At 51.2% G+C, this 13,202-nt stretch overlaps 1 long non-coding RNA gene across 1 annotated transcript in view; it reads right to left on the bottom strand.

Moving 5' to 3' along the window:
- Positions 1-741: 741 nt before the first annotated feature.
- The window catches only part of LOC124228545 (uncharacterized), a 32,734-nt gene continuing 20,273 nt past the window's right edge, over positions 742-13,202 (bottom strand). The window contains exons 2-3 of the long non-coding RNA XR_006885738.1: positions 1,374-1,509; positions 742-1,252 (exon numbers count right to left, since the gene is read on the bottom strand). This is a non-coding gene — a long non-coding RNA (uncharacterized LOC124228545). The remainder of the gene's footprint in view (positions 1,253-1,373; positions 1,510-13,202) is intronic.

The following is a 13,202-nucleotide window of genomic DNA, read 5'->3' as shown; positions in this document are numbered from 1 at the left end:
TTCTGCAGGCTGCTGCAGGCCAGGCGCCCGGAAGCTGATTCCTGCCTTTCTCCACGAATCTGCCTGACTCCCCAACTGGCGAGGGTGCCTCCAGCCTCGAGGCAACTCCGAGGCCCTGCACACAGACGGCTCTATTAGAACAGAAAGTGTAACGAGGTTTCAAGCAACAGCCTCACAGCCTCCTTGTGATTTTACAAGCTTAGGAGAAGAGAAGGGCCAAGAAGCTTGACTTGAAGGCAGAGGAATGACTGAGGTGACCCAGAAGCATTTAGTCTTGGCATCGAGAGCCATCAGGGCCCTCCAGGACCACCTAGTCCAGGGATGGCTAACTCATGACACATGGGCCACCCTCCTCTCACCTGGTGCCCAGGGCAGGCGGTGCTCATCTATTACCACACACTCTTCAGCTCAGCCCAGAGCCGACTTCTGGATCCTTCTGCACACAGCACTGTGACAGCCTCTACCCATCAGAGTCAGCCAGGAGTGAAAACCAGCTAGTCACTCCTGATGCTTTCCATGATCCCATTTCCCAGAGGAGGAATGGAGGCCCAGGGAGGGTAAGCGACTTGTCCAAGGAGAGCTTCCCGCAGACCACACGGCCTCCCTGTCATCTCCACATGTGGGGAGAGAACAAACACTTTCTGCCTCAACTGTAATTTTGGGAATGACTCCAGCATGTGGGATGGGGTTTTACAAGCAACATCATTTTATTCTGTTTCCAGCTCAAGTCGTTACTTGGCCATGCTTTAAAAAGTAGACTTTTATTATCATAATAAAAGAACACATAAATGGTTAGTAGATTGTGCCCACACACTTAATAAAACCCTAAGGAATTCATTCATTCACACTGGGGCTGGCAGGGTGCTGGGCGCTGAGTTTATGAGGTCACAAAGGACATCCCAGATGCCCAGGTTGCTAAAATGCTCAGATCTGACATTCAGCTTAGCCAGGGGGAGGTGAAAGCGGATCCACAAGCAGACTCAGTTCGACTCCCCATCCCACGGCCGGAAGAGCCCCAGAGATTGCACACACCACCCCTCACCCCAGCCTCCCTAGAGCCCTCTGGCCGGCTCCCATGCACACACCTCCAGTGACGGGGAGATCGAGGCTCCCAAGGCTGCCAATGGCATCTTCAGAAGGTGCTGCCCACTACAAATTCCTCCTGCTGAAAGGAAATGAGCTCCCCGTGGCTTCCACGAACTGGTCCCGTCTTTGTCCTGTGGGGAACTTTCTGGGGACCTAGGAGGGCACGCTAAGGAGGAGGAGGGTCCAGTGAAAGAGAGAAAAAGAAAGGAGGAGAGAGAAGGTGCTAAGCACGTCATTCCCAGTACAGTGTGGCGAGACCATGTCATGTCCCTGCTCAGAATTCTTACTCATATCAGTCGAACGTCATCCTGCAGTCGAACGTCATCTTGCCCGTGGTGCCCTGATATACGCTGAGATCCTTGCAAGGATTCTTGTAAGATGCCAGCTCCTTCAGAAGGCCTCCAATGCATTTTCTATGGGATCCTGTACAAGAGAGGTGGTTGCTATGGCAACAATTGGATGTAAATTTCCCAGAACCTCCAACTAAACTATTAATCAGACAGATGGGGAAAGGGCCAGGGTGGTACATAAATCAGTTAAGAAATCAGCTGCTACCAGGAAGGACAGGGAGCAGGGCCACCCACCCCCTGAGGGCATCACTCGTCCACCCCTTTGATCCTTGAAGCTGAAGGAGGAGCAGCTGGAGCCCAAGGGGACAACGCCACCTCACTCCCCTCTCCAGTTGTTTTGTCCCTCCTCCTTGCAGAGTCAGAGAGACTTGACAGTGGGGACCTCCTGGCAGCTCCTCCCTGGAGAGTGAGGAGAAGGCCCCTCTTAGCAGGAACATCAAAGGTACAAACGTCGGACCCTGAAAAGAATGTCCTGGACGGCTGGAAGGAGGCGCCCTACTGAAGCATGGTGACAAGAGCAGGATGGATTCAGCACTGATGGACAGCAAAGGGTTAGAGGGACCAGCCGGATTTAAGGAGATGTTTGCAGGATTTGTTTGGTTGGATTCTTTCCGAGGACTGTATCTCACTTTCTTTAATGTTTCTGTTTGGCTGTCTTACTAAAGAGGGGTATGGGAATGCTTCCTAAGCCACCGGGAAGTGAAGTAGAGCCACCAGAACCTGTGGGCCCCACCACGCAGCCCCCCGCCGTGGGGGTGGGGGTGCTCGCTCTGATTATAATCGTAATTCCTGAGAGGAAGGAACAAAGGATGTTCTCCTGGTGCACACAGAATCCTGCAAAAGGGACGTCATGTGACCAAGAAGGATCTCAGGACTGGGAGAGGGACCTCAAGATGAGCATGGTGGGCTCCAATGGGACCGTGTCCCCTGCAGACCAGTGGTGGCCCCACCCCGTGGCTCTGGTGGGGTTAGGGCAAGGGGGTGGGGAAGACGTGTACTAGAGAGGACCAGCCCTGGCTCCACAGGAAACTCACCCTGGGATCTTGGGCAAAGCCTTTCCAGTGTCTGGGCTTCAGTTTCCCAAACTGTACAATGGCAGGCCTGGGCCAATGAGGTCGAAGTCACCGTGTAGCTGCAGAAATGGCCTTGATGCAAAGTCTAACACAGAACCCTCTCCCCCTCCCCTTGTGTCTCCTTCCAGGGAAAAAGTGGACTTCGTCAAGGATGTCATCCTTGGGCAAGAGAAGTGTGAGCAAGGGAGATGGAGTCCCACCTCAAACGCCACCCTGGAGAGATCTCACCGGAGAAGAGAGGGGCACCTCCAAGACTCCAGGACGGGGGCCCCAAGGCCTCTTTGGTGCTCTCTGGCTCTAAAATTTAAGTCTCCCAAGCGAGGAATGAGGAAGGGAGGGGATGAGAGGATAGAAGGGGGCTTTCGACCCCGCAGGCAGGAGGCAGGAGGCAGAGGCTGAATTAACATCGCAGAGAGGAAATCCCAGGGCACCCGCCTCTCTCCCCGAGCCCCACCGCGGAGCAAGTCCTCGCCCGAGGAAGAGCACTGGCCCGGCCACCGCTCCGCCGGCTGCCCCTGGAGCGCCCCCGGAGACCGTCCTCAGCCCGGGAGCGCCGGGACCCAGAGCGCAGGGCCGCCCAAGGCCCCGGAGCACGGGCCGGGGAGGCGGGACGTGCGGCTCGGCCCGTCCCACGCGGTGCCCGGGCCGCTGTGACACGCGCGGCGGGCGGCGCCCTGCGGGGCTGGCGATCCTTCACGCTGGGTGCTCTGAGCTTCCCGGTCCTGGAGGAGGGAAGCGAAGGGTTGATTAAGCGCTCGCAGCGTCCCTGCCCACGGGCCGTTTATAAGGCTCGTCCTCTCGCGGGCGTCGACGGCCGTTCGCATCGCTGACCCGTTTGGCAGCCGCACTGGCATCGACGCGGCGACCCGCTCCTGCTCCAGCTCCCGCCTGAGTAAGCACCAGCGAGGCCTCTCCCCTTGCACTAATGTCCCTGGACAGACAGAGCCGCCCCCGACGTCCAGGAAGCTATGAGGATCCGGTGATGACTCAGCCATTCTCCTGGTTCTGTCAGCGTAATTCCCGGATCTGAATAAATCGGCAGAAAGCAGGTGTGGGGTCTGCAAAATCTTCACTCTCTGAACTGTGATCTAAGCCATGCTGTCCACTTAGCCGGAGGAAACCTGTAAGGAGGAGCCACAGAACATTCTGGCATCTTGTGTCAAAATCAACAGCATTGTCGATTTGTCGTGCAGTGTCCCTTAGTGGCTGTGGAATTCATGCTTGGTGCATCTGCTCCTCTCAGCCAGCCAGAGCTCTGTGAGCTATCAGGGTTTCTCTTTACCTCGGCCACCAGGAAGCTCAGAGCTAAATGCAGTTCCATGGTTCTAGACACAGGCATTTTCCTGCACACTCAATGTGGTTTTTCACCTCCTTTTTAATAAATATTTTAACTGTTATATCATGTATGTTCCTTTTTTAAAAAATGATGACTATGAATTTATTGTTTTGCCCTGCAAACTTGCTTATGCTGTTAGAAAGTTTCCTTCTTTCTTTCTTACAGAAAATTCTCTTGGGAAAGGAAGTTGGAGTAGACATTTATTTTTGCCTCCATTCTTCAAAAGGCACAACCAGAATTTTCCTCTGGGGCTCACATGCCCCCACCCTTAGTTCAGGTGGCCTGGGTGGACCTCCACCCTTTGGCCCAGCAATGGACATTGCATTCCCTGGACTACAGTGATTGGGTTGGGGTGACCACTTGCCCTAACATGGTCCAATCCGACTGAACATCAGAACTTCTGCTGGGAATGCTGGGCAACGATTCTTGTGCCTTTCTGCTGGGTTTGAATGTGAAAGGATGTAGACCTAAGGCCTGTTTGAAGACATCTTGTGACCCCAAGTGGAAAGCCTATCTGAGAATGAGTCAACCTTGAGGAGGAGGAACGGAGACATGGAGAAAGAAAGAAATGCATGCTGACAACATTCTTTGAGCCCCTACATCTAACTATTTCTGAAGCTGGATCTAGCCCTGGACTGTACAGGGACGTTAACCGATACACTCACTTTGGGTTGAGGTTCCAGTGACTTGTGGCTGGAAGAGCCCTAAGTTTCGGGGGCTGGGGAGGCTGTTCATAGGCCTGAGCCTCCGACTTCCCCTCTGCCATCCCCTCCTCAGAGCCCAGGTGCCCCAGCGAGCAGCCCCGTCTCTGCCCCAGGGAGGTAAGGACAGTCATGGTAGCACTAGAGGCCTCTTTAGCGCCATGGGACAGGCGTGCTCCAGCCTTGTTGGAGGCCTCTCAGGCTCCCCTTTCCGAGCACCTCTCTGCGGCCGCCCCTGTGTTTCAGGCCGGTGGGCACTCTGGTCCTCTGCCCTCTCGTGCTCTTCCTCGTCCGCCCTCCTCTCGTGTTCTCACCTTTGACATCATTGCCCATCTGTCTGCTGATGGCTCCCCAGACTATCTCCAGCTGGGCCTCTCAGCAGCTCCCCACCCACCCAGCGCCCCTTCTCCAGGCACCTCAGCCTCAACATCTCCCACCTCTGTGAGGGCACCTCGGTCTTGGCAGCTTAAAGCCCCAGGCATCTCTCTTGTCCCTCACTCTCTGCCTCCCCCAGTTGATCACCAAGTCCAGGCAGACATCTATGGGATGTCCCTGGAGTCCACTTCTACTTCAGTTCCCACTGTTTCTGCTTCAGTTCAGCTCAAACATGGTCTCCACACTGCTGGTCTCTCTCCTCCACCTTACTCCCCATGCTTCCATCCAAAACTCCTCCTAAAATGCTTGTCCTCTCATAACCCTCAAGGGCCGCCTGTCACCAAACTCCTCACCTGCATGATCCTGCCCCACACCTGGGATGCTCCAGCAGGACGTTCCTCTTTCCCCACAAATGCCTCACATTTCCCTACCTCCACAACTTTGCTCACATAGTTCTATCTCCTTCAGTCTCTACCTATTGAACTCCTACTCATCTGTCAAAGCCCAGCTCCAATGCCCACTCCTCTAAGAAACCTTTTAACTATTCCTTCCTTAAGAGTAGAATCATAGACTGCCATAGACAGATACATACCCAAGCCATTGCTATAAAAACTATTTTAGACAGTCATACAGCCTCTCCCCTGATGATTTAAGAAGACAGGACAAGCAGAAGAGGAGTCCTGCAGCCCACAGCACCTCCTCCCTTCTCTTTGCACCCTCCTCCCTGACTCCACCCTGCACTGTAAGGTTCTTGTGAACATGGACGGTTCTAGCTCAGGCCCTCATGCCCAAGACCCACCTCACACTCCCAATCCCCCCGTCCCACTCCCACAGTCACACTTTGTCCATCCCTTGGGGCTAGGGGTGCAACGGTCTTTGCAGAAGAGGCCAGTACAGGTCCTGGAAGCAGGCTTGGTCCCTTTGGGAAGGAACCCCAGCGTGGAGAGTGCTCAAGTGAGGTCCAGAAGGGCCTGGGCTCTGGGTGGGTCCTCAGCCTTGCGGGGAGAGGGCAGAGCTGTGGCCTCTGCAGTAGAGTTTCTCACACATCAGTGTGCACATGGATCAGGAGATCCTGCATTTATAACAAGCTTCCAGAAGCCGTGAATGCTGCTGGGCCAAAGACCACACCAGGAGGAGCAGGGCACTCCAGCACGAGGCCCATTCTCGCCTCATTAGCTCACCTGTTCTCCCTGCCGCCCAGAGAGGCAGTGACAAGCAGGCGGTGAGGTTTGGGCTCCTGACTCTGAGTCCAGGCCCTCCTTTGTCTGCTGTGAGGAGCCCCCAACCCCTGGGAGCAGGCATCAGAAGGAAATCGGTCATTTCCGGGGCACATATGACTGCCAGTGAAAACACACCTCACCATCAAAGCCACAGAGCTAGAACCATCCCAGGCGGCATCTCGGGGGCACTGGAGGTGGGGACACATCACACTCCCTCCAGGGGCCTGCCCATCGCCGGCACCCTCTCATGCTCCAGTTGCACCTCCTATCTCATTGGCCAACTCTCTTCTCCCCGCAGCCCTTGCTGACCAGTTGGCCTTCCTCCAGCTGCTTTGGCCCCCAGGCAACAAGACATGGCACTGAAGGCTGGGCAGCAGGAGCGAGGGGTGCGGAAGGCAGGGCTGCTTCCTTCCAGGTTGTTCCCGGAGTCTTAATAAACCACTTGAGCTTATACACATTGTTTCCTGCCTAGAGTCACCGAGCATCAGGACTGCAAGTGCTCTCGTACAATTTTCTCACTTTAGAGATGGGGAAACTGAGGCCCGGAGAGGGGTGGTGACTTGCCTGAAGTCCTACAGCAAGTTACTATGGAGCTGTGGCCAAGACACAGGTCTCCCCACGCCTGGTGCAGCTCTGCCCCCGCCCCACACTGCCTGTCTGCTAAACCCCACCTCACCCACCTTGAGCATGTAACAGACCTCCCCACTCAGCGTCTGAATGAGTTGCAGCAAGCCCCTTCCTCTGTCTGAGCCTCAGTTTCCCTACTGCTCTGAGGGGAAGAGCCAGTCCCACCTCTGGAGCTGTGGAAGAATGGCGGAGCCAGGGCCCAGAAGCACGAAGTAATTTGGCTGAGTAAAGAAACGGTCCTTGTATTAGGTTCCTGTGGCTGCTCTAACAAACTGTCACACACCGAGTGGCTGAAACCAACACAGATCTCCCATCTTACAGTTGGAGGTCAGAGTCTGAAATGGGCCTCTCTGGGCCGCAGTCAGGGTGGCAGCAGGGCTGCCTTCCTTTCTGGAGGCTCCAAGGGAGAATCTGTCTTCTGGTCTTTCCTAGCTTCTCGAGGCCACCCACATTCCTTGGCTCACGGTCCCCCTCCATCTTCAAAGTCAGCACTGGCCGGTGGAGTCGTCCTCACGCTGCATCCCTCTGGCGCTCTTCTTCTATCTCCCTTTTCCTCTAGAAGGACTCTTGTGGTGACATTGGGCCCAATAGACCATCCAAGATGATCTCTGCATCTCAGCTGATTAGTGACCTTAATTCCGTCTGCAACCCTCCTCCTTCTTTGCCTTGTAGCATACTATATTCACCGGTTCGGGGGTTAGGATGTTGGGGCAGTTATTCTGTCTATCACAGTCCTTAACCATTTGGGAACTTGGAGAGTCTGAGGAAAATCAGGACTTCACTTGCAGAAAAAGATGCAGGCTAAACAATTTGGCACATAATTCACGGACACCCAGGCAGGAACCCTGGTTATGAACACTTGGACCAAAGGGATAATGTGGGTCACCATCCTTCATGACATTTGTCATAGGTATATTAGTGTGTGCCCCCACAGGCACGTGTGCATACATACACACACGTACTTGCACACACATGTGCACACACATGCATGTGCCTGTACCTGCATATGTGCACTGTGTACACACATGCGTACACACTTACACGGATCCACATACACGCATAGACATGCACATACCACACAATTTTTCTACAGAAACAACAAGGCTTCCCTTGGCTTCTCTTCATGTGAGATGCAACCAGGAAGGCACAGGAGAGCAGTCTGCCTTGCTTTGCCTCACCAACGAGCTCATTTTACCTCCACCCCAGCCTCCCGGGCTCTGGCCACTCTGTGCTTGTCCCTGACCTTCATCAATGACCCCTGGTAGATCTGGCCGTGCAGAGTGAGAACCAGCCCCTGGCTGGCACCAACCCTGTGGCGTATTTTTCTGCACTGTGTTCAGCTTGTAAAGCTGCTTCCCTGAGCCTTCTCCTTGGGGTGCTGCTCTGCACTTTTCTTTTTTGAGGGATGCCCTTTTAGGGTCCCTGGCTGTCACACCTGTGCATTCCGAGCCAGAGATGAAGTCGACAGAGGCTAGTCACAAGGAAGACAAGAAAGGTGACTGCACGTAGGCACCTCCATGTACGTGCACACTTACTCGTGGGCATGCTCATCGACACACGTACACACACCCATACGCATCTATTTCTGACCTAACAAGACCCCCAGGAAATCCACCCCCTGCACACATGTGCATCTCCAGGATAGCAGGCCCCACAAACGAGGAGGTTTCAAAGGGGGAGAGTGGCCTGATCCCTTCGTCGGCAGAACAAATACGCACAGTAGGCGCCCAGCCAATCTCCCGTACATTCTCACTCTCTCACCCCAACTGCTCCAGGCTCCTGCGAGCCCCATGTCTTCCCCCAGAGTTCCCGCCTCCTCCTACATGCCAGCCTCCAGCTTCAGCTGCCAGTCACCATTTACCTAGCTTGAGTTTTGCCACTCAGTGGGGTAGCAGATGCTCCAAGTCCCAAGGGTAAAGGGGAGCTGGGTGGTTTAACCTCAGGCGAAGTATCTAGAACACTCCTACTTCTGAGCCCACAAAAGGTGATTCTTTGCTGGCGCATCTCCAGTAACTGATTATGGAAAAAAATCTTTCTCCTTCCTAGTCTTGAATCATGCTCCCCAAAATCTCCTTGTCTTCATTACATTAACTTTGAAAGGGGCAGGGCTCCAGAGTGGAGGGGGACCTGACTGAGCACCCCTGTGCCCCAAGCTGGATTCCTGTGGTTGGTGTGGGCGGGGCCCTCATCTTCCCAGAGGAAGATGCTGCTGCAGGTCCATCAGGAACACAGCAAACCCTTCTGGCAGCTCTTTAGAGGACAATAGTATATAGCTAGTTGGTGACAAGGTTCCTTCATGCCTGGGTGGAGGGGGAGCAGGGAGACAGGCAGCACCTGCCCCGCCCGTACTGCTCATGCCAGCGCTGTGACAACCACTGGGCCCACAGGCGATGGCGTGCTCCTGGAGGCATGGCCCAGGGAGCACAGAGGGCCTGCCTGGGGTTTCCCACTCCCCGCATTTCAGCCCTGGCCCAGGAAAGGCACAGATGGAGGCTCTCGCCTCAGTGGGGAGGCACTGCAAGGGAGCACCTGTATATGGGAGAAGGGAGGAGAAGCTCAAGGCCAGAGAGAAGGAGCGGAGAGGAGAGGGCAGTGTGACAGAGACTACTCATAGCCAACCCCACAGTCATTCCCTTCTTCCTGGTTTTCCAAGAGCTGACAGTGTGCTGGGCTCCAGTACAGCCATCGGTGGCCACAGCACACAGTCATGGCCGATAAGATGTAAGCAGAAATCATTTGGGTGAGGTTCCCAAGAAAACCTTTTTAGCACCGTCTGTCCTCAGATCCCACTCGGGCCCTGTGCTTTAGAAGGCTTTGTATATTACACACACACACACACACATAATTCTTGACAAACACAAGGTTGGTCAGTATCCTTTGGGATCAAGTGCTCAGCACTGACACACTGCATTCCATGCCTAAACACCTGTTCTTTTTACAAACACCATTTAGGCTGCAGAGAGATTCGCTTCCACATCTCGTGCTCTATTTCCTTGAATCGTACCGAGTCTGGAAATTTTGTGTTTCTGCACCTGATGGCTTGAGATGGGCGCTGCTTCAGAAACCAAGAAGGACTGAATGGCAGAAGCTGAGGTGACAGAAGAAACAAGTTACCTTATCAGTTTCCTCCCAGCACATAGCATGGACATTATATTCTTACAACAAAGTATCATTTCCCTGCTGAGCCAAGGACCCATTTTCTTGTTCCTTTTCCAGTTCTGATCCGCTTTCTGGAAGCACTCATTATTAGCAGGGCATTCACAGCAGCTGTACGTGGCGGCTGCAGGACACGTTGCCGTATTCAACAATTGCTATTACTCTCAAATTTGTGCGTATGTCAGTCCAGACAGAATGTGCATGAAGCCTGATGTGAAGATTTGTCTTGGCAACACGTGGATGTCGGACAATAGAATGCCAAGTTTTATTTTCACAGAAATGTTTAATAAAATTTATTCAACTAAAATTTTTAAATAAAATAAATTTATGTAAATAAGATACATGAATTATGATTTGTGTTTTACCTTTTAATTTGTTAAATAATTATGACTTCAGAAGAAAAATAACTTCTCTAGGAAATGTATATGAAAAATAATTTTAATTCTTTGGTTTTTATGTTCATTTTAACTAACACTTATTTTTAACTTAAACTTTTTGATGAAAATATATTCAAATTCTGTATACTTTCACTACAATTACATTTTATTTTTTAATCGTTTAGATAGGGGTCAGCAAACTTTTCTTAAAGGACAGGAGGGTAAGTATTTTAGGCTTGTAGGCCATGTCGTCTGTGTCACAACCACTCAACCCCGACGCTATAACAGGAGAACAGCCATGGGCAACGTGTAAAAAAGTGAGCATGCTGTGTGCCAATAAAACTTTATTTACAAAAACAGGCAGTCGGCCTGCAGGTCATATTTTGCCAACCCCTGCTTTAGATCATTACTGTGAATACAATATAAATTTGTGAAAATCTTGATGATGACATGATTGTATTTTGCTGAGATGAAAGCAAGAAAAATAAATTTTATGGAATAAATATATAATAAATGATGAATTATGTATACCTTGATCTTATTATTCATTCAGCAGAATACCCAGATGTATTCAGTCTTAATTAAATTCACTTCTTTTCGGTGCCTTGTTGATTCTCAGTCATATAAAAATTATAGTTTGACATATATCCTTGATCCCGCCTCTCTGAAGGTCTGTTGATCAAGGCAGGAAGATGAATATATGTTATTTAATAGTCTGTTGGCTTGAAATACAACTTTTACATAGATAAACGTATGGCAGCTGGGTCTCCCTTTGCATTCTTGTCCCCGGCCCTGCAAACATCAGGAGTGGCCTGAGCCCTTCAGCAGGGGACAGGCTTGGCTGGCTTTCCCTTTCAACATTTTTATCTTCCTACTTCCCCGGAACATAAACATGATAGTCCGAGTCTGGCTACCATCTTGTGACCTTCAGGAAGAGGGCCTGACACCACTGAACCTCCAAACCCAATTCTGAAGCCACCTGCCCCCGCCCCTCCCCGTGTGAAGAGAATGAATCACTACATGGTTAAGCCATCATTTGAGTTCTCTGTTACAAACAGCCAAACACAAATTCTTAGACATAAATTCCTCTCCACAGCTCTTCTGATGCATCCATCACAGCTGCCACCACAGGCTGGTCTACATCGTAGCACGTTCATTCAGTCAGTCAATAACTATTCACAAGCACCTATTCTGCACCAGGGCCCAGCGCAGTTCTGGGCCACCCTGAGGAACTGGAGGGAAACATGGGGAGAGAGCGTCAGCAGGAGCTCAGAGCCGGGTGATGAAGATGAGCATGGGAGCAGGCACAATCGATCTTTGGCTTCCCTACGGGATTGGTTAAGACACAGGTCCAGATACATGCATCAGAAATCCAGACAACAGCCACTTACACAAAAGAGCAGCTCATTTCTCCCGGGTGGAAAAGTCTCGCCTGGTACGGCAGCTCAGCTGTGAGGTTGCCAGGGGCCCAGGCTTCCTCTTTCTTGTTGCTCTAGCATTCTGGGACTCCCTCGTCCACCTGGTCCAAGATGCCTCACCTCGTGTCCATATTCCAGCCAGCTGGAAGGGGCAGGGGAGAACACGCCCTTCCCTTTAAGAGCACAACCGGCAGGCTGCACACTTCACCTACATTCCGTCGGGCAGAACTTTATCACACGGCTGTCACCAGCCGCAGCAAAGTCTGGGAAACGCAGCTGCCTTCTGGGCAGCCATGTACTCAAAAACCCTCTGATTTCTATCACATAGAAGAAAGGGAAATAAGCCATTTCTGCCATACTTTCCAAACTTTTCCAAACCACCAAAACAATGAACTCAGAAATGTAGGCTCATGACTTCTGGAACCACATTTCCAACAAGATATTGGTCTTTTCTGTACTCCCAACTCCCCACCCCCACTACTAGTTAATTGCCTTTTGAAGATCTTATTAAAGTTTTCTCTCCATTGATTACACACACACAACAATCAGAAAGTAAAACAAAGTTTTATCACTTAAGTAGAGTCTGTCGCTAAGTGATGAATTGAGGACACAAACTCCAGTGGGGATTGATGCCAGGCAGTCTGCCAGGCTCACGCGCTAGCTCAGGACCTTGGTTCAGCACGCTAGCCTCACAGCGTCGGATCCATGGCCTTTAGGGTCTTCAGAAAGAGCCAACACTTTTCTGCCTGTGAATGCCACAAGCCCTTTGAACTTGGGGGACCATCACAACAGGCATACAAGTGAAACAGTCCATTTGAATGTCGCTATTTTCATTCAAAGGCCATTTTAAGGTCATCTTGAGCTGTATCAAAATGTAAAAGCTCTTTGTTCTCTGTGCAAGCCCGCTTATAATCCCACCCTATTTCTCAGCCTCAATCCACTTCTTGCTCATCTCCTTCCTCCCTCGTTGTCACTCAACCACAAAATTTATGACCATAGCAAACGGCCCATAATAAATGGGCCCTGGTAAAATATCTGTAAATCCACCATTCTTCTCCCAAGGGAGATTTAATAAAAATGAACTCAGATAAAAATACTCATTAAGAACTGAAACAGAGACTGATAGACAGTGCTTAATTTATAATTAATATGTGAGAAAATTATGGTTTCTTTCTCAAGGGTATTTGAAAATATTTTAGTCTCATAATTTTTGACCAGTATCCAAATTGTTCCATCAATTCTTATATTTTAATAATGCCTGTGGTGGGTTTTATCTTTATCCGTGGAGATGATATTCTAGGTCTCTTTGGGGCTGGTGGCTGCGCTGGCAAATTTCCAGAAGGCTTTGACTGGGTTGACATTTTTAGTCACTATCTTTCATTTTCCTTTCATGACCTGACCTAACATGGGTAGAAATAATGAGGTTTAGTGGGGTTTATTTTTGACAACTTCAGTGGCTTTAAATAAATGTCTTTGACCCAAT

This window comes from Equus quagga, chromosome 1 (genome assembly GCF_021613505.1).
Source record: "Equus quagga isolate Etosha38 chromosome 1, UCLA_HA_Equagga_1.0, whole genome shotgun sequence".
Taxonomy (NCBI): Eukaryota; Metazoa; Chordata; class Mammalia; order Perissodactyla; family Equidae; genus Equus; species Equus quagga.
Note: the sequence above shows the minus strand (reverse complement) of the source record. Positions and strands in the feature narration are given on the sequence as shown.